Genomic DNA, 21,486 nt, shown 5'->3' with positions numbered 1-21,486 from the left:
ACTCATCTTGTAACTATGTAATTAAGGTTATTGTTGTCAGAGTACAAATTTCACGGTCTGTCTTTCTGTCTGCTCCTCTGTCCTTCTGCTCATCCATAACCGTCTACACGTCTGGCTCTCTGTGTACCTGCAGGTTTATCTATCTGTCTGTCTGTCTTCTGTAGCACTTAGGCTACTTCCAGCTTCAGCCTTCCCATATCTATCTGTCTGTCTTATCTGTATGTATGTATTTATTAACACTACAATTGGGTATACACCCGGTGGCAGTGATATATAATATACAATAATACCATTATAATTATACAATAATTACAGCAATAAAAGAAAAAATAAAATAGTACATTATGCAACGAGCCTATAATGGTAGTAATTAAGACGCGAGTATGTTTATGAAACGAGCGCAAGCGAGTTTCATAATTTTCACACGAGCGTCTATATTATCATTATAGTCAAGTTTCATACGACTTTTTATGCTCGACCATATTTCTAACTTGAAATTATTCACAAGTTATTCTTATCTGACTGGGGAGCGGAACTGACCTTGTGCAATATCTCGTAAATCGTAAGATGTGCGCAGACGCCAAAGTATTGATTTTTTCCAAGACACAAATGTCATTGACCTTGATATAATCCAGAGAGTAAGATAAACATTAATCTTGATATAACCTTGAAATTGATTTAGACATTGAAAAACGAGATGACAAATTGAATTTATTTGAATATTATTTACAATTAACGCTAATTATTATAGTAACAGAACATAACCTTCTGCGACAGTATTGGATTTCCAGCCTCCGTGACGTTTCGCTAGTTGTCTTTCGATTGCATATCAGAGAATAATCGATACTTGCGCTTTCATATTGCTACAATGGTGTTTTCTGATTGGTGGAACACCTGAACTTTAATGAATAGGTGTACTTTAATGAGGTCCATTAAAGGGCTGCTACCAGGTGTATATTTACTACATTTCGGCACGGTCAAGCATAAAATAAAATAAAATAAACCTAAATTTATTTCTAACTATAAATAAATAGATGCAATAAATCTAGGACTATAAATAAAAACTATTCTATAATAACGCCTACAATAAACAAAAGTAAATCTAACTTATAAGTACTTCTGTTTCACCCAACTATTACCAATTCAAGTAATTACATATCACCTTAATTAATTACAAATCAACTTAATTACATATCATCTTTATTATTTACATATCAACTTAATTAATTACATGACAAATCTTAGATAATTACACTGCACCTACAATTCCATTTTCAGTCTAATCTTCTCAACCTTTCCTTAAATGTATTGATTTTAAGAGGACCACCCTGAAAGATTGCCACAGGTAAGCTGTTCCAGTCTACTATTGTGCGGGTAACAAAGGAAAATTTTGCCACGTCCGTTCTCTGTTTTCTACTTTTAAACTTCCTAATATGATCAGCCCTTCCTAAGTATGATGGTGTTACTAATCTAGCATTGATATCGGTCCATGCTTTGTGTCCCATTTGTGCCTTAAACAATACGGTGAGTCTGGTTTTTCGTCGCCTTGATTTGAGAGATTCCCACCCTAAGTCTTTTACTATCTCTTCACCATGTCCTTTTCCCATTTTGACCTTTTGGACCTTTTCGATTGAATCGATTTAGTTTTGTTCCATATTCCATAATTGGGCGAACAAGGGTTTTGTACGCTAATTCTTTCGACCTTCGTTAGATTTCTTCAGAATACGCATAGAGAAATGTAGGCCTAGTGCCTTCCAGGCATTCCTTGTAGTATTAGTGAATTGTTTGTTACTTAAATATATACCTACAGTAGGTATTTACAAGTCTTCACTTGTATTAATTTGTCCTACAGAACTTATCTGTAACCTTACAGAATTTATCTGTACCGGTAATGTAATTTATCTAATATAATCTATCTATTCTAATTTATTTTATCTAATCTAATGTAGTCTCTCTTATTTAATATAATATATTTAATCTAATATAATCTATACCGGGTGTTTCAGACCATCCGTATCAGCTTTTTTTCTCTAAAACTACATGATACTAGTTGTTCATAAAAAAATTTTTTGATAACCAAAATCTATGTAAAGAATCGTTTGGTGGCAGTACCATTTCTCGTAACAAAACGGAAATGGGGGTACCTGTGATCAACTTCGAAATTTCAAATTAGAACATGGGTCATTGAAGGTATCATTGGAAACTACTTTTAAAAAGAAACAACTTTTACTGAACCTTTATATTCTAACTTTTATTGTTTACTCACAAAGCAACAAAAATGGTATTTTCTGAGAAATTTTATACGTTGTTAATGTACGTACACTCTTCATAGTAAGTGTTCAAAATGTCCGCCACTCTATGCTAAACAATATTCTGGACAGACAGAATAAGAAATGAAGCTGTGTTGGAAAGAGTGGGTGAAGAAAGAATGATGCTTAAACTGATCAGGAAGAGGAAAAGGAATTGGTTGAGTCACTGGCTGAGAAGAAACTGCCTACTGAAAGATGCACTGGAAGGAATGGTGAACGGGAGAAGAGTTCAAATGAGAAGAAGACATCAGATTATAACATTAAGATATATGGATCATATGCGGAGACTAAGAGGAAGGCAGAAAATAGGAAAGATTGGCGAATGCTGGGTTTACAGTGAAAGGCCTGCTCTTGGGCAGAACACTATGAATGAATGAATCTGTCTTATCTAGTCTAATCTGTTTATCTAATGTCATGTATGTAATCTAATGTAACGTGTTTTATCTGATCTAGTCTGTCTTTCTACTCGTCGGTAGCTGGATCGTTATGTGACATTAGTAATAAATTTACCCCTTGCTACACACTTCGTCACGAACTTGCAATCTCTTCAACTCCCAACAGTAAAAGACTTTAAATTCGTAAGTTCTTGAAGAAAACTACATTGTGAACCAGAAACACCACATAATGCAAGAACCGACATAAATAAATAAATAAATAAATAAATAAATAAATAAATAAATAAATAAATAAATAAATAAATAAATAAATAAATAAATAAATAAATAAATAAATAAATAAATAAATAATCTATAAATCAATCAATCAGTGAGTAAGTAAATAAATAAGTAAATAAATAAATAAATAAATAAGTAAATACGTAAATAAATAAATAAATAAATAAATAAATAAATGAGCAAATAAATAAATAAATAAGTAAATAAATAAGTAAATAAATAAATAAATAAATCAATCAATCAATAAATAAATAAGTAAATAAATACTTTAATAAATAAATAAGTAAATAAGTAAGTAAATAAATAAATAAGTAAATAAATAAATAAGTAAATAAGTAAGTAAATATATAAATAAATAAGTAAATAAGTAAATAAATAAATAAATAAATAAATAAATAAGTAAATAAATAAGTAAATAAGTAAGTAAGGAAATAAATAAGTAAATAAATAAATAAGTAAATAAGTAAATAAATAAGTAAATAAATAAGTAAATAAATAAATAAATAAATAAATAAGTAAATACGTAAATAAATAAATAAATAAGCAAATAAATAAATAAATAAGTAAATAAATAAGTAAATAAATAAATAAATAAATCAATAAATAAATAAGTAAGTAAATAAATAAGTTAATAAATAAATAAATATATAAATAAGTGAATAAATAAACAAATAAATAAATAAGTAAATAAGTAAGTAAATAAATAAATAAATAAATAAGTAAATAAGTAAGTAAATATATAAATAAATAAGTAAATAAGTAAATAAATAAATACATAAATAAATAAATAAGTAAATAAATAAGTAAGTAATTAAGTAAGTAAGGAAATAAATAAGTAAATAAATAAATAAGTAAATAAGTAAATAAATAAGTAAATAAATAAATAAATAAGTAAATAAATAAATAAATCGAACCCAGCAGACTGAGCTGCAGGTGACCGTAATTCGTGGCGAAGATAATTACATTTACAAATACTTTGTGGGTTGTTTACAGATTTGAAGAGAATTGAAGCAAGGACACTAAGTTGAATGTTTGCGGTTACTGCCCCTTTCACTTTCGGCTGCTGTGTACAATGGCAGATCAATAAATCTGTCGAGGTAGAAAAAGTCTTTGTAGTTGATAAAGTAAATATTATTTGGAGGCAGCCTGTAGTGGCGCAGAGGTGGGGGGGGGGAGACGGATTGTCAACAGAAGGGCTTTACATAATACTTGGCGTCGGGCATTCTTCCGTCCTGGAGCCGATTCACATTTCAATGTTCTATTCTTCATCTGGTTGCTATGGTATCACTGTGTTAAGAACCACGTCCCGTCCCTAACAATGCGCTAAGAGAGGTACAGATGTACCGCTGCGAAATGCAGCTTGTCGCCTAGCAACAGCCGGTACGGCAGTTGTTAGCTTAGGGCATCTTACCTCACTACACTAGTTAGGAAATTATAGCGAGAAAAAGTGTTTCTATGACGAGAGATGTGTCTAGATTTTCACGCAAATTAATGATAATGGCATCTTGGATATCGAGAAAATGAATTTGCTAGCCATTCTATCTGAGTACACGTGTGAAGCGATTTACCCTAAACTATTTGACGGAATTTGTTCCTATTCGGTGCCTAAGACTGAATTTGTCCAAGAGTGATGTACATGAAAGCAAGAATTTGTACTCAAATTAAGGGGAATTGGTTGAAAATGTAACTACATTTTATTTTATAATAGCTTGTGTTCTAATATTGAAAAATAAATCGTATTTTCTCTTTATTATATCTCCTTTCTACTCCTTAAACTTGTTCTAGACGTTCTGATACATTCTGATACTTATTGAAATATGAATGAGATTTGAAGTTAAACGTATATTATTATTATTATTATTATTATTATTATTATTATTATTATTATTATTATTATTATTATTATTATTATTATTTACTTACTTACTGGCTTTTAAGGAACCCGGAGTTTCATTATCGCCCTCACATAAGCCCGACATCGGTCCCTATCCTGAGCAAGATTAATCCAGTCTCTATCATCATATTCCACCTCCCTCAAATCCATTTTAATATTATCTTCCCATCTACGTCTCGGCCTCCCTAAAGGTCTTTTTCCCTCCGGCCTCCCAACTAACACTCTATATGCATTTCTGGATTCGCCCATACGTGCTACATGCCCTGCCCTCTCAAACGTCTGGATTTAATGTTCCTAATTATGTCAGGTGAAGAATACAATGCGTGCAGTTCTGCGTTGTGTAACTTTCTCCATTCTCCTGTAACTTCATCCCTCTTAGCCCCAAATATTTTCCTAAGCACCTTATTCTCAAACACCCTTAATCTCTGTTCCTCTCTCAAAGTGAGAGTCCAAGTTTCACAACCATACAGAACAACCGGTAATATAACTGTTTTATAAATTCTAACTTCCAGATTTTTTGACAGCAGACTGGATGACAAAAGGTTCTCAACCGAATAATAACAGACATTTCCCATATTTATTCTGCGTTTAATTTCCTCCCGAGAATCATTTATATTTGTTACTATTGCTCCCAGATATTTGAACTTCTCCACCTCTTCAAAAGATAACTTTCCAATGTTTATATTTCCATTTCGTACAATATTCTGGTCACGAGACATAATCATATACTTTGTCTTTTCGGGATTTACTTCCAAACCTATCTCTTTACTTGCTGCCAGTAAAATTCCCGTGTTTTCCCTAATCGTTTGTGGATTTTCTCCTAACATATTCACGTCATCCGCATAGACAAGCAGCAAAGTACCCAATACAATAAAACATTAATTGGCTTACGGAAATACAACTGTCTTCAAATGTATTATTGTACCATCTCAACATTACGCTAGATGGCAGTAGTGTGTTATGATTATGTTTTGTTATCAGTTGTGCCAACTATGGAATCTTCATTGAACTCTGTGGACGGTTAAAAGTCAAGAAAGCTTTGTTGATTCAGTTTCATTTTTAATAAAACAGTTGCATTCCACTTCAATCATCCGGATCCCAGTAATCAACGTCACTTGACAGATGATTTTCAATAAATCTTAGTATTAAACAATCTCTGATACGTGACTATCCATAATATCATATAGCAGAAGCTATAACATAACCTAAATAATATAAACAAGTGTTAGAAAAGTGTTAATTAGGGATGATGAAATAAACAAGAAACGTTTTAATTAACGATGATGAAATAAAAAATAAACATGAATAAATTTAAAAGAAACTATTGAAAGTAGGTACAATTTTCAAATTTGAATGTTTTATTGGTTGGTGGTTCAGTTGATGTTATATTGGACGTGTGCGTAAAAGAAGTGAACTCGTTGATGTACATGGTGTATCCCTCAACTTATTCAGAATTTCCGAATGGTGCTCTTCATTTATTTCAGGAAGATGCATAGCTATGACCAGTGATCTTTATTAATTCTTGTTCTTGAATGCCAATGCGAGTCATATTTGAAAGTGCTGTGCATCGACTGGAGTGGTTTGTAATTTTCTGTTTTTTGACATTCAGACCAGTACAGTTTGAAATGTTGGCAAACAAAGAAACAAATGCTAGGGTAGTGATAAAAATAAACAAATACTAGGGACGCGATGAAATTAAACAAATGCTAGGGACGCGATAAAATTGTGCGATAAGCAGCCATGATTGGTTGAAAGACGTCCTTTCGTACCGTTTTATCGGTCAAAAGTAGTGTGACGTAGTAAAAGTGTAATAGTCATTGACAAACTTTACGCTGACTAAGATAGGTCCTCTGACCCGTCTATTAATGCTGATCTCCGCGTGGTGCGAACTGTACCTTCTCCGAACGTTGGTTTTGATGAGGGTTCACCCTGGGATTTTTTGTACAAGACTTTACGGAAGAAGGTAAGAATAAGCACTTGAACATCGTCTGTGTAATGCGACCGACACAATGGAGGCGTAATCCTGCGTCACGGACATGCGTACTCAACTGCAGCTCAGTTGTGGAACTACACAACAGACTGGGTGATATGAAAATGACGGAACGCTTTTAAACCCGGTACCAAAGATAAGATGAGGGCCCATTATTAAACACAAATAGTAAGCCTGTATAAATACGTACATAGCAAAGTATACAATTCTTTGATATACCGGGTGATATAACTATTATGGAACACTTTTGTACCTGGTGTAAAAAATAAGATGAGTGCCTAAAATCATGTGGGAAGTAATCCATCACGAACATATAGCCTACTTCACTCAATAACGTCCGGAAAACTGTGAATATGTGATTCCAGAATTATCAAACACTTCTAAATCTGGAAACAAAAAATGATGAGGACTCATGATTAAACACACGACAATCCTGTATAAATGCGTATATAGTAGTATATACAATTGTTTAATATACAGGATGATGTAACAATTATGTAACATTTTTGTACCTGGTGTAAAAGAGAAGTTGAGTGTCCAAAATCATATGGAAAGTGAATAAACACAAAGTAATCCTGTCTGAAATGCGTACATAGCAAAGTATACAATTCTTTAATATACCGGGTGATATAACTATTATGGAACAATTTTGTACCTGGCGTAAAAGAGAAGTTGAGTGTCCAAAATCATATGGAAAGTGATTAAACACAAAGTAATCCTGTCTGAAATGCGTATATAGTAAAGTAAACAATTATTCTTTAATGTACCGGGTGATATAACTATTATGGAACAATTTTGTACCTGGCGTAAAAGAGAAGTTGAGTGCCCAAAACCATATGGAAAGTGATTAAACACAAAGTAATCCTGTCTGAAATGCGTATATAGTAAAGTAAACAATTATTCTTTAATGTACCGGGTGATATAACTATTATGGAACAATTTTGTACCTGGCGTAAAAGAGAAGTTGAGTATCCAAAATCATATGGAAAGTGATTAAACACAAAGTAATCCTGTCTGAAATGCGTATATAGTAAAGTAAACAATTATTCTTTAATATACCGGGTGATATAACTATTGTGGAACAATTTTGTGATTAGTGTAAAATAGAAGTTGAATGTCCAAAATCATATGGAAAGTGATTAAACACAAAGTAATCCTGTCTGAAATGCGTATATAGTAAAGTAAACAATTATTCTTTAATATACCGGGTGATATAACTATTGTGGAACAATTTTCTGATTAGTGTAAAATAGAAGTTGAATGTCCAAAATCATATGGAAAGTGATTAAATACAAAGTAATCCTGTCTGAAATGCGTATATAGTAAAGTTAACAATTATTCTTTAATATACCAGGTGATATAACTATTGTGGAACAATTTTGTGCCTGGTGTAAAATAGAAGTTGAGTGTCCAAAATCATATGGAAAGTGATTAAACACAAAGTAATCCTGTCTGAAATGCGTATATAGTAAAGTATACAATTCTTTAATATACCGCGTGATGTAAGTATTTTGCTACACTTCTGTACGTGGTATAAAAGAGAAGATTAGTGCCCAAATTATATGGAAAGTAGCTAATCCTTCATCACTACCAAGTATTTCACAGTATACAGTCCGAAAAACTGTAAATATATAATTTTGAAATTATTGAATACTGGTATCAATAGATAATATTGTCCTTAAAAATTCATAGCCTTCGACCGGGTTAGAACCTGCGAACTTCTGATCCATTGCACCACCTATGACGACTTCCGCTCTATTTAAGAGATTAGCAAATTGATTGTGAGGTGATTCTAATAAAATATGGCCCAATTACGATTTATATTGTCACTTTTATTTTGCGTTGTAATTTATGAGTCACAGATGAAAAATTTCACTTTTCATTATCATTATGGTAATAATAATAATAATAATAGTAATAATAATAACAATAATAATAATAATAATAATAATAATAATAATAATACTTACTTACTGGCTTTTAAGGAACCCGGAGGTTCATTGCCGCCCTCACATAAGCCCGCCATCGGTCCCTATCCTGAGCAAGATTAATCCAGTCTCTACCATCATATCCCACCTCCCTCAAATCCATTTTAATTATCTTCCCATCTACGTCTCGGCCTCCCCAAAGGTCTTTTTCCCTCCGGCCTCCCAACTAACACTCTATATGCATTTCTGGATTCGCCCATACGTGCTACAAGTCCTGCCCATCTCAAACGTCTTGATTTAATGTTTCTAATTATGTCAAGTGAAGAATACAATAATAATAGATTTCAGGCGTTAGGAGTTGAACTTCGGACTTCTGATAATTTTTTGGGTTCCCGATCTCTCAAAGCGAAATCCGAAAGGGACGTATTATTATTGTTATTATTATTATTATCATCGTCATCATCATCATGATCAATGTATTTTAAGGAACCCGGAGGTTCATTGCCGCCCTCACATAAGCCCGCCATCGGTCCCTATCCTGAGCAAGATTAATCCAGTCTCTATCATCATATCCCACCTCCCTCAAATCTATTTTAATATTATCCTCCCATCTACGTCTCGGCTTCCCTAAAGGCCTTTTTCCCCCAGATCTGCGGACTAACACTCTATATATGCATTCCTGGATTCGCAATTATTATTATTATTATTATTATTATTATTATTATTATTATTATTATTATTATTATTATTATTATTATGTTATCCTAGGTACATAGCTCACTGTTTGTCAAACTCTCAGAAGTAGCTCATTATTCCACATGCAAGTTGTTGGGATGCTGAAACCGGTTCTGTCCTCCATTCAGTACGTAACATGACGTCAGTTCCTGTGCAGTTGTTGTTAGGTTACTATTATATTCCCTCTGCACCAAAGACCGGGATGTCGGTTTAGTTATTGTTACGACATGTTAAGCGTTGCGGAAATTGTAAACAATGGAAAGCGCCCCGTCTTTTATTCTTTTTGAAACGTCTTGGAAAATGAATACGATTGGAGCGCCCTGCCTGTCACCTAAAAAGAATCCCCCCCCCCCGTCATCTCCCACCCAACAGAGCATTTTGTATACAGTGAAATATGATTCCCATATTGGCAGTTAAAATATCTTGGCAAAAGAAATCTCCAGACGAGAGAAGAAGAGAAAGGATCCCTGGAAACCTCAGATCTCGGGAATAATGAAGGAATTTTAGACCTGCAAGAAAGGAAGTGGAAGTGAAAAGAAGGAAGGGTCCACGTGACAAAAGAAGATCGTCTCGAGTCTTTAATTGATGTCAGTGCAAAAGTGTAACGAGTCACGATGGATCCTTGATAGAACCAGATTTGAAAGAGACACAAAAAAAGAAATCAGACAGAGAAGGGTAGAAAATGGTGAAAAATAATGTGAAGTTGATAATTTGCATTGGCATTTTCATCACAATGACAAAAATGTTCAAACAAATAATTTACCCAAGAGTTGTCATAAATTTCTCTGAACCAATACAACTTGTATGAAGTCACGCACAGAGAAACATGTCTACAGAAAGCATTCGAGCAGAATAAATGAGACTGTATTGAAGAGAAATATAATTCCTATTCGAATAATAATATACCGAAGCGAAGAAAAACTAACACCACCGAAAATATGTATAGGGACATCATTTTATTTTTACTTCAATTTTCATTGTACCTGAGTTTTTTAATGTACGTCACTCCCACCCCTTCTACTAATGAAGTTCAACCGTTCTCCACAGAGATCCAAGACCGCATATACAGTCATAGTAGCCTTACGGTCATAGTGAACAGTACGTTCCAAAAATATGTTCGCGTTTTCCAGTGACGAAAGAGCTTTCAATATTGAATCATTTTCGCACAGGTACTGTCGTCTATTTGAATACGTCGTATCCCGGTTTCCCCCACCAGCTTTTATTCGCCAGCTAGTGGCTGGGCTGTCTTAGCTCTTTTCTGAGAACATTAATTTCTGTTAGGAATTGGACGTCTACGTAATATTATACAACTGTTTAAAATAACTTAAAGAAAAGGGCTTCGTTAAGTAATTAACTGTCACGTGATTTCCCTCCTTTCTACGACCCTACGACATAACCACTTGGACGGACAGTAGATAGTATGTTTGAGTAATTTTATCTTTTCGGATCAGGCAGAAGTGAAGATTGAATTTACAGTACGTAAGGTACTCTTTTATAGAGTAGGTACAGAATTATTTCAAATGAGTTACTAGTGCGAAGGACGAATCTGGTAATTGGGATTAGGTACAATAGTGTATAGTGCGATAATATGCACACTAGAACTGAAGGCTGTATCGAAATGAACGGCCACACATTTAAAAAAAGTGTTTAAAGATCCATATTATGATTATTTTTCAATTTAACTTCATTCTCTATATTGTACGCTAATGTGCTGTAGACTGTATAATATACACTGCATAATTAATACGTCCACATGGACAGCTCAGTTCGTGAGTAAAAACACTCATTGTTAATACTGAACTGTATATTGATTCAACAAAAACCTAATGAAAATGATCAAAATCAAAAGCTCGATTTTTCCTAGTTTACGTAAATAGATGAACTACTTACTAGGCACTTGGTCAGTAATTGATTTCTCGTAAATAGTTTCCTTAATCTATCACAAAATATTTCAATATCCAGTAATTTCATCACTATACAATTTTGTTATTCTAGGTTTAATTTGTAATTCAGTAAATATAAAATATTCTTTGTTTTTCTATGATAAATTAGCTAGCTTTAATTAGTCAGGTAATCTTTTCATACTTTGATTTTTATTGTAATTGTAATTGTAAATTTAATACTAATTGTAATTTTATTCTTCATATTATAGTTGGAATTGTATTGTATTGTATTTATTAACATTCCTTGGTATTCATACATGCTTACAGCTAGAATATGGAACAAGTCAAAAAACTTAATACTATTATGAAATCTTAATTTATAGTCACAGTCTAGATGAAATATATACAGACGAGATTTACAATATAGTCTACTAGTACAACACATAGTTTTAGTATCAATTTCATGAAGTGTTATTGAATGTCATGAATTCACCTACAGAATAGAAGGCGTGAGAAATTAGGTACTTCTTTAATTTGGCCCTAAATAATTTTATGTTTTGAGTTTCATTTTTATATCGATAGGAGGCTATTAAAAATTTTTACTGCCATATAACGCACTCCTTTTTGATAGCACGATAGACTTGCCGATGGAGTATGAAAGTCATTTTTTTGACGTGTATTTATGCTGTGAACTGTTGAATTAGTTACAAAGTTTTCACGATTACATACGAGGAAGACTATTAATGAAAAGATATACTGACAAGCCATGGGCATTATTTGTAGTTTTTTGAAAATAGTCCTACACGACTCCCTAGATTTCGCACCTACTATTATTCTAATTACTCTTTTTTGTAATAGAAATATATTGTTACTATCTGTGGAATTTCCCCAGAATATTATTCCAAAACTCATTACCGAGTGGAAGTATGCAAAGTATATTGTTTTTAAGGTATTGATATTTACTATCTTTTGCATAGATCTAATAGCAAAACAAGCTGAATTTAGTTTGGGGGTAATTTCTTTAATATGATTTTTCCAATTTAACACATTATCGATTTTTAAGCCAAGAAATTTGGTTGTTGTTGTTTCTAATAGGGATCTATTGTTAATTATTGCGCTAGAAATTTGCGACGTTGAATTTGGACAGGATTTAAATTGAATTATGTTAGTTTTGTTACAATTTAATACTAATTTATTGACTGAGAACCAGCCACATATTTTGAAGAGAATTCCTCTGTTGAAGATTGGAATGTGTTGGAGTTATTGGCTGTAATTACTATACTTGTGTCATCTGCAAATAATATGGGATGACCTACATCTTTTATAAGGGAGGCAAGATCATTTATAAACACTAGAAAAAGTAGGGGACCTAATATTGATCCTTGAGGAATTCCATTATTAATAGTTCCCCATGTCGTTGTAGATTTCATAGTTGTATTGATTTCGACTTTCTGTTTCCTATCTCCTGATAGAGGGGCAGAGAAGGCCTGACGGCCTTATCTCTACCAGGTTAAATAAATAAATACTACTAAATACCACTTTTCTTCCCTCCTGTACCTAGTAAAGTAATTTGTTTGTATATTACGCCAGTATCATCGAACTGCAGTCGAGGAAGGGAGTAGCAAACGGCGTTGATCCTGAGGTATAGGCAAGTTAATATTAAAAATCTTAGTAAAAATAAAATGATGTCTCTGCACTATACGGGGGTACAACAACTGAAAGCTAAAGAAAAACACAAGAAACATCTGCAATAATTCTGGATGTTTCATTACTGGTTTAATTATAATGCTAAGGTGAATTTGTTTCAATACAAAACCTAATACTTAGAGTAAGTGAAGGTGTTAACACCATGAATTAAAAAATGGTTTACAGTTGTCCAGAAATACAGACAATAATATTGATCTTTTAGATGTTGATCATTTGTAGCCTTTCCTATGTAATGTACCCTTCAAGAGTTGTAGTTGTGACAAGGTTTTACAACAATACAAGTAAATAAAAGTATGGCGCATACTGGCGCTATTACCTGCTATTACCTGGCGTATTTTTATTATTGACAGGTATTATTCATTTGTTATTTACTTACCGCACGTGTTAAGCCCTACCAAGAACATCATGTAAAGCCTTAAAAAAAACACGATCGGTCAAAAAAAAGAAAAGAAACAATCCGTCTAAAGCAAAATGGGAACTTACTTTAGAATGTAGTGTACAACTGTGTGTGATAGATGTGCAATAGCGAAGCTGTGCACAACACGATGGATCTTCTGTGTTCGTTAAAGAAGCAATTTCACACTGTCACTGTCATTTCTGCTTGACTTGTTAATGACAGTCATTTTTTCCATCTAGAGGTTGATTTATGTGAAATTGGGAATGCTCTTTCTATCATCTTTGTTTCAATAGGTTTCCACTTTCATACCAAAGAGTTCCGTTCGGTTATAATTGTAGAGTATTTTCCCTAATTTGAATATTTCGATAACATAGCCTTCAGCATTTCTATTGTTTCATTTCAGAATTAAATTATTTTTTAATTGGTAAATTATAACCCGTTGAAAGTGCCTTTCGTGAACGCAAGGAAAGATCATTAAATCTACTAATATTTAAACTACAAATACACAAATGTTAGTAGCCATAACTTACTTACTTAGTTACAAATGGCTTTTAAGGAACCCGAAGGTTCATTGCCGCCCTCACATAAGCCCGCCATCGGTCCCTATCCTGTGCAAGATTAATCCAGTCTCTATCATCATATCCCACCTCCCTCAAATCCATTTTAATATTATCCTCCCATCTATGTCTCGGCCTCCCCAAAGGTCTTTTTCCCTCCGGCCTCCCAACTAACACTCTATATGCATTTCTGGATTCGCCCATACGTGCTACATGCCCTGCCCATCTCAAACGTCTGGATTTAATGTTCCTAATTATGTCAGGTGAAGAATACAATGCGTGCAGTTCTGTGTTGTGTAACTTTCTCCATTCTCCTGTAACTTCATCCCGCCTAGCCCCAAATATTTTCCTAAGCACCTTATTCTCAAACACCCTTAACCTATGTTCCTCTCTCAGAGTGAGAGTCCAAGTTTCACAACCATACAGAACAACCGGTAATATAACTGTTCTATAAATTCTAACTTTCAGATTTTTTGACAGCAGTTAATGAAATTTTAGAACGTGTTCGTAATAAGTGTGTAAGATATGTGTGCAATATCCGAATCTTTATTTTGGCTCCTACTCAACGACCGCAGAACTTTGCACTGTCTTTCTCTTTTCTTTCAAATTCTACGCACCTCAGCCCCAAGTTATCTGTCATCTCGTCTTGTGTATTTATGATCAAATCATAACCTAAATACTCGATCTCAGATCGCCGGTACATTGAGTATACCTCATCATAACACTTCCCGATACTTTTCGTCATTCACAGTTTCAATTGTTCGTCGTTAAAAACTCCCTACCCAAACCTTAAGGGTTTACAGACATTGACTGCTTTGAAAAATCGGTTTATATTTTTTATTTTATTTTACTGGGTTATTTTACGACGCTGTATCAACATCTAGGTTATTTAGCGTCTGAATAATATGAAGGTGATAATCCCGGTGAAATGAGTCCGGGGTCCAGCACCGAAAGTTACCCAGCTTTTGCTCCTGTTGGGTTGAGGGAAAACCCCGGAAAAAACCTCAACCAGGTAACAAAATCGGTTTAAAATGGACTCCATTTTGTCTGCAGAATACTATCTTTCTTACAGTGTAGTTTTGATAGAGTATGATTTTTCTTAATATATGTAGAATATTTTTAATATATCAGTTTTCTTTCAATATTTTAATCGTTTCTTTGATTCAAATTGTCTTATGTAACGCTACAGTTATAATACTCCGAGAATTACACGCAACTAAACATCTTCATGTTGCTCTTACTAACTATTATTATTGTTGTTGTTATTATTATTATTATTTCTGTATCGGTATAATATTATTTTCTGTATTGCCATTGTATTTGCTATGTAGTTTTATAGTGGTTGAATAGAAGAGAAGGCCTTGTAGCCTTAACTCTGCCAGTATAAATAAATAAATAAATAAATAAATAAATAAATAAATAAATAAATAAATTAGTAAATACATAAGTAAATAAGAAAAATAAATCAAAAACAAATCAATCGATAAATAAATATAAACAAATAACTAAATAAAAATTAATAAAAAGTACATAAACAAATAAATACACAAAAATTAATATGCAAATAGAAAATTAATAAATAAGTAAATAAATCAATAAATAAAAATAAACAAATAACTAAATAAAAAATGAATACAAAGTACATAAACAAATAAATAGACAAAAAATAATAAACAAATAGAAAATTAATAACTAAGTAAATCAATAAATTCATACATAAATAAAGACATAGGTAAATAAAATCAATTAATTCTTGAGAGTTGGGTGATAATGATGATGATAGGGATGATGATGCTGCCCATAGACCAATACAGTATATTAGAAGACCTCCAACTTAGTGTATTCTTTCGAGAAACTATTGAAATTTATCAGCTTTTGTTAAAGCTAAAATTTGGAAGTACATCTCCTGTTACACAGCCCGATCGGTATTACAGATGTCCATTAGATCAATAATAATAATAATAATAATAATAATAATAATAATAATAATAATAATAATAATAATAATAATAATAACAGCTTAGACACGAGGGGTATGCAGGTCATAAGTTCATCACATAGGTTCAGTTAAAATTCTTCCCGGTTTGTATTTTGCTCGCTTCTTGCTCTGTGGTTTCGTGCTCAGAAGGGTTGTGGGCAAGGACAGGAGGGGTTGGGGGCGAAAGCAGCGCTGGATGGGAAGGGGGAGAAGGGACGTATGAAAAGAGACCAGCAAACGTCGTGTGTGGAAGTCTGAAACATTTCTGTGGCGTTTTGTCGCCAATGGGCCAAAGTGTTCCCTATGAAACAGAATCGTCTCTAATCAACTGGCTGTACCCTTAGCGTAGAACAAATGTGGGTGGATAGACGGATATATGAGTGGAAGGATAAGTGTATTGATAGATGTTGGATGGGTGAGTGGGTGGAAGTACAAATAGGTAAATTTACAGGGTGGAATTTAAATAACTCAGCAGGTTTTTAGAACAAATAACTCATGTTGCACGTAAAAAAAAAGTGTAATACTATATCGGTGGAAAATTCATAGTTTTCTGAAGAAACAAAGAAAGAAAAAAAGAATTCCCCCAAACATTTAAGGGGGAAGGTATGCCATTGGTCTTCAAAAATTTAATGAAATTCATTTTTTTATATCTCCGCTATTATAAAAGCTAAAATAAACAAAACTTTTCTTGCTTAGTATACATACATTACTTACTTACTTGCTTACTTACTTACTGGCTTTTAATGAAAACGGAGGTTCATTGCCGCCCTCACATAAGCCCGCCATAGGTCCCTATCCAGAGCAAGATTAATCCATTCTCTATCATCATATCCCACCTCCCTCAAATCTATTTTAATATTATCTTCCCATCTACGTCTCGGCCTCCCTAAAGGTCTTTTTCTCCCAGACCTCCCAACTAACACTCCATATGCATTTCTGGATTCGCCCATACGTGCTACATGCCCTGCCCATCTCAAACGTCTGGATTTAATGTTCCTAATTATGTCAGGTGAAGAATACAATGCGTGCAGTTCTGTGTTGTGTAACTTTCTCCATTCTCCTGTAACTTCATCCCGCTTAGCCCCAAATATTTTCCTAAGAACCTTATTCTCAAAGACACTTAATCTCTGTTCCTCTCTTAAAGTGAGAGTCCAAGTTTCACAAGCATACAGAACAACCGGTAATATAACTGTTTTATAAATTCTAACTTTCAGATTTTTTGACAGCAGACTAGATGACAAAAGCTACTCAACCGAATAATAACAGGCATTTCCCATATTTATTCTGTGTTTAATTTCCTCCCGAGTGTCATTTATATTTGTTAGACTACTGTTGCTCCAAGTTATTTGAATTTTTCCACCTCTTCGAAGGATAAATTTCCAATTTTTATATTTCCATTTCGTACAATATTCTGGTCACGAGACATAATCATATACTTTGTGTTTTCGGGATTTACTTCCAAACCGATCGCTTTACTTGCTTCAAGTAAAATTTCCGTGTTTTCCCTAATCGTTTGTAGATTTTCTCCTAACATATTCACGTCATCCGCATAGACAAGAAGCTGATGTAACCTGTTCAATTCCAAACCCTCTCTGTTATCCTGAACTTTCCTAATGGCATATTCTAGAGCGAAGTTGAAAAGTAAAGGTGATAGTGCATCTCCCTGCTTTAGCCCGCAGTGAATTGGAAAAACATCAGATAGAAACTGACCTATACGGACTCTGCCGAGTAAAACAGTGTTAACATTTAGGAAAAAATTGTTCCTAAGAAAATTATTCGTTTGGGAGTAATTTGGTATTAGAATTTTTGTTTACACTATCCAATAGATAAGCTGGTAAAACATGCAAAGTTATATTACTATCTTGGTTTATTCTTATACACTCTGAACTTCAAGTAACTCCATATGAAGAAATTCATATATAAAATTTAATGTAGTTATGGAACATGTAATGTAATATAGAGTGACGTTAAAAAATCAAGTTTACTGTCACACCCTGTATGAGTGAATACCTTTTTTCGTACATTTATATTATATTGTATGGTTTATCTCCAACAGCTTTCCTATAAAATATTTTTTTCTGTAAAATTAAAACTCAAGAATTTATGTGTAATATTATAAACTTAAAGAACACTGTCTAGGCCTATTACTTCCACCTTGTGTAGGTGAGTGGGTAGATAAATAGGTGGAACAATGAAAGGGAAGATTGGTGGGTAGGTGAATGGATGGATGATGGATAGATGGATGGAATTCTAGTTGAGTGAATAAACAGGCAAAGACTGACAAACTTGAAAACAGCCTTTGTATTGTATTGTATTGTATTGTATTCTAAGTTATTGTATTTATTAACATTCCATAGTATTCATACATTGCTTCACAGCTAAAATATGGAACAAGTCAAAAAACTTAATACTATTATAAAGTCTTAATTTATAGTCACAATCTAGTCACAGTCACAGTATTTGTTATTAAAATGCTGAAAATGTATATTATTATAGTCCGCATCACCGTTTTTGGCGTGTGAAATAAGTAATGGGAACGTTAAGTGCTAGTGTTTTACATGTGCCGCAGTCAGTCTGACAACTGTATTTGGCAAATGGCTGATGTGACGTGTATAGGAAGTGGTACCATTCTCAGCTGCACTAGCAACATGTTCATAAACGGGTATTATATATCTACGACACACGCCAAAAACGCTGGCGTCAGCTGTACAGCAAAAGATTTGTCTTCGTAAGAACGTTCGAATTTTGAGCAGTAGGAAGGAAAAACGTTTATAGACCACAGCTGTGGAGTAACAGTTAGCGTTTCTGACCGTGAAAAGAGCGGGACCGGGTTCAAATCCTGGTTGGGATACGTAACTCGGATGAGATTTTTTTTTTTCCCCAGGTTCTCCCCCTCAACCCTTTAAGAGCAAATGCTAGGTAATTTTCGGCGGTGGACATTGGACTCATGTCGCTGACATTACCACCTTCATATCACTCAGACGCTAGATAACTATGGGCTATTCCATATATAATCGATCAGTAAAAAACCTCGCATTTTTTTATACTCTAATTTTTTCCTTATTTATACAAGGTGCTGAGGAGAGTGCATTTTCAAAAATATACTATCGAAAGTCAAATGGTTTTTATATTATTGAGCGACAAATTTAGCGTATTTTATATAAAAAAAAAACAAGCCTCTTTCAGCGCTCAGAACTCTGGAACCATTTACTGCAGAACATTGAACGAGAGCTTATTTTGAAGCTGACATTTGGTAGGTTATGTTAAGAAGTAATCCTTGTTTTTATTATGTACAGAGAGACAGATAATCTGATTTTACTTACTTTTAGGCTTTTTGCCAATTTGTAAAAATGTAAAAAAAAATATTGAGAAAAAACCTTGCATTATTAAGAGGGATTCGGCATTGTTTGCTTAGTGGTACGCCAATAAGTTTCGAGAGTATTAAATAAATTTTCACACGCCTGGACTTGAACGGCGCAGTACCGCACGCACTGGCCGAGAACTGAAGATAAGCGAGCATTGGGCGTCATTTTACTCCTGTGTTTATGAAAACCTGTGATAAAGCTAGCCCAGCTATGCGCTGCTAGACGACACATCGCGTGTTTGTCTCCTGGCCTTGTTTGCCTAGGCTAGCTCCCGCCTCACAGTCAGCTGGTTAGTTCACGCGCGTACTATTTATTTTCTTTATTTGATATTTTCAATACTTTCTTATCAACGATGCACCAGTAAAAAAAAATATGTTTATTTGTACTTTCAATGTGGAATCTCACTATATATTTTTTAAATATTTTTCCCTTGGGAAAGGCGTCTTAATTAAGAAAAATCTAAATTTCTCCATGTCCATAAAAAGTAAGAAAATCTGTTTATATGTCAATATACACTTTAATTTCTCAGCAACAGAATAAGCCATGATTTTGATCATTGGGTGAAAGGGTTTCGGAGCTACAACAGTTTAAATTTACTCATTTTATGAAAATACGATGAATTTAAATATTTTTAATTTAAACACTATGAAGTTCTGATGCCTCAAACTTTGCACAAAGCATTGTATCACATTTCTCTACGTACAAAAAAAGTTTCATTGTATTTAGAAATTTTAAGTTCAATTTTCTCCATATTTCGGTCGATTTGAGATGGAATAGCTCTATAGCAGTTGATAAAGCGTCGTAAAATAATTGAAAACCAAAATGTCTATAAGAACATCCTTAAAAATACGTTCCAATTTGCAGTTTGTCATCTCGTATTGCTGATAATTTATCACGTGCATGGTTGGGGTATACTTAAGTTATTGTCAAATTCTCCGGCCGAAATACCGCCCACTAGACAAGTATAAAGCCCTCAGCAATGACTAGATCCCCTTTTCAGGAATATCTTCGACTTCAGCAACTTCTTTGAACAATAGCGGAGATTTAGTGACTTTAATGCTATCATTCTTCTGCCGAACAACAAAACAATCCGCACAAAACAAGCCATAAATAACAGTTAAGCCACGCTTTGTATATCGCCATGACAACCATCATTGAATACACGGCCCCGGTACTTACTGGTATCTTCTGTCTTGTTCCAGATTCCGCCGCTGGATGCCGCTAAGCTCGGGGATCAAGGAGAAACCATTCAACACTGCAATGAAAGGTTAGAATAATAATATACGTAGTTGCCCTTTTCTTCCTATCAAGGGGTGACCAATTATACTGACTGGTCCATATTCTGCAAGGATTGGTTTCTTAAAGAACTCTTGTGGGAACTTCATGTCATGAAATGGTCACAACCGTCACAAAAGAGAAAAGTTTATTTTGTTAGTGGTCTAGTCACTAAAGCGCTGGATTTATAATCCTGTGAACCCGAGTTCGAATCCCGGTGTACCCTCTTGTGTTGGACAAGCCCATGGCCCAGGTAACACAGGGTTTTCTCCGGGCATCCCATCTCGTCTCGTGTGTAGCGTAGGCCAGCCTAATATGCGCACCCCGGGCAACGACTCTGTCGGTAAATTGATCTACACAATTGGCTTCATTTGGGTGAATGACAAACAGTCAAGTACATTCATTAGAGGGAAAAATGTAGTTATATTATTTAAAATATTTATTTCGTTGATCACAGTGCAAATGTTGCAACCGCAACCAATAAGCATAAAATTAATATTACTTGTCAACATCCACGAAAATTTAACTTAAAAATTTTAGTGGCTATGTGAAAGTTTTCCTGGAATTAACTTTCCCATATACTTACTTACTTATTACTTACTTACTTAATAACAGTAATAATAGTAATCTTTCAGTTGTTACCCTTAACAACACGCTAATCCCTTATTCATCTGTCGTAAAAAATCTTGGCTTCTTTTTTGATAATAATCTAAGTTGGAATTTTCAAGTTAAAGAAACGATAAAAAAAAAATCTGTTCCTCCATTCACTCTTTGAGTCGCTTGAGAAACTTCTT

General features: G+C 33.7%; 1 long non-coding RNA gene across 1 annotated transcript in view; it reads left to right on the top strand.

Moving 5' to 3' along the window:
- Positions 1-20,691, top strand: part of LOC138705706 (uncharacterized) — a 347,007-nt gene extending 326,316 nt beyond the window's left edge. Inside the window, exon 4 of the long non-coding RNA XR_011333736.1 lies at positions 20,620-20,691. This is a non-coding gene — a long non-coding RNA (uncharacterized lncRNA). The remainder of the gene's footprint in view (positions 1-20,619) is intronic.
- Positions 20,692-21,486: the final 795 nt, after the last annotated feature.

This window comes from Periplaneta americana, chromosome 9, assembly GCF_040183065.1.
Source record: "Periplaneta americana isolate PAMFEO1 chromosome 9, P.americana_PAMFEO1_priV1, whole genome shotgun sequence".
NCBI classification, from domain to species: Eukaryota; Metazoa; Arthropoda; class Insecta; order Blattodea; family Blattidae; genus Periplaneta; species Periplaneta americana.
Note: the sequence above shows the minus strand (reverse complement) of the source record. Positions and strands in the feature narration are given on the sequence as shown.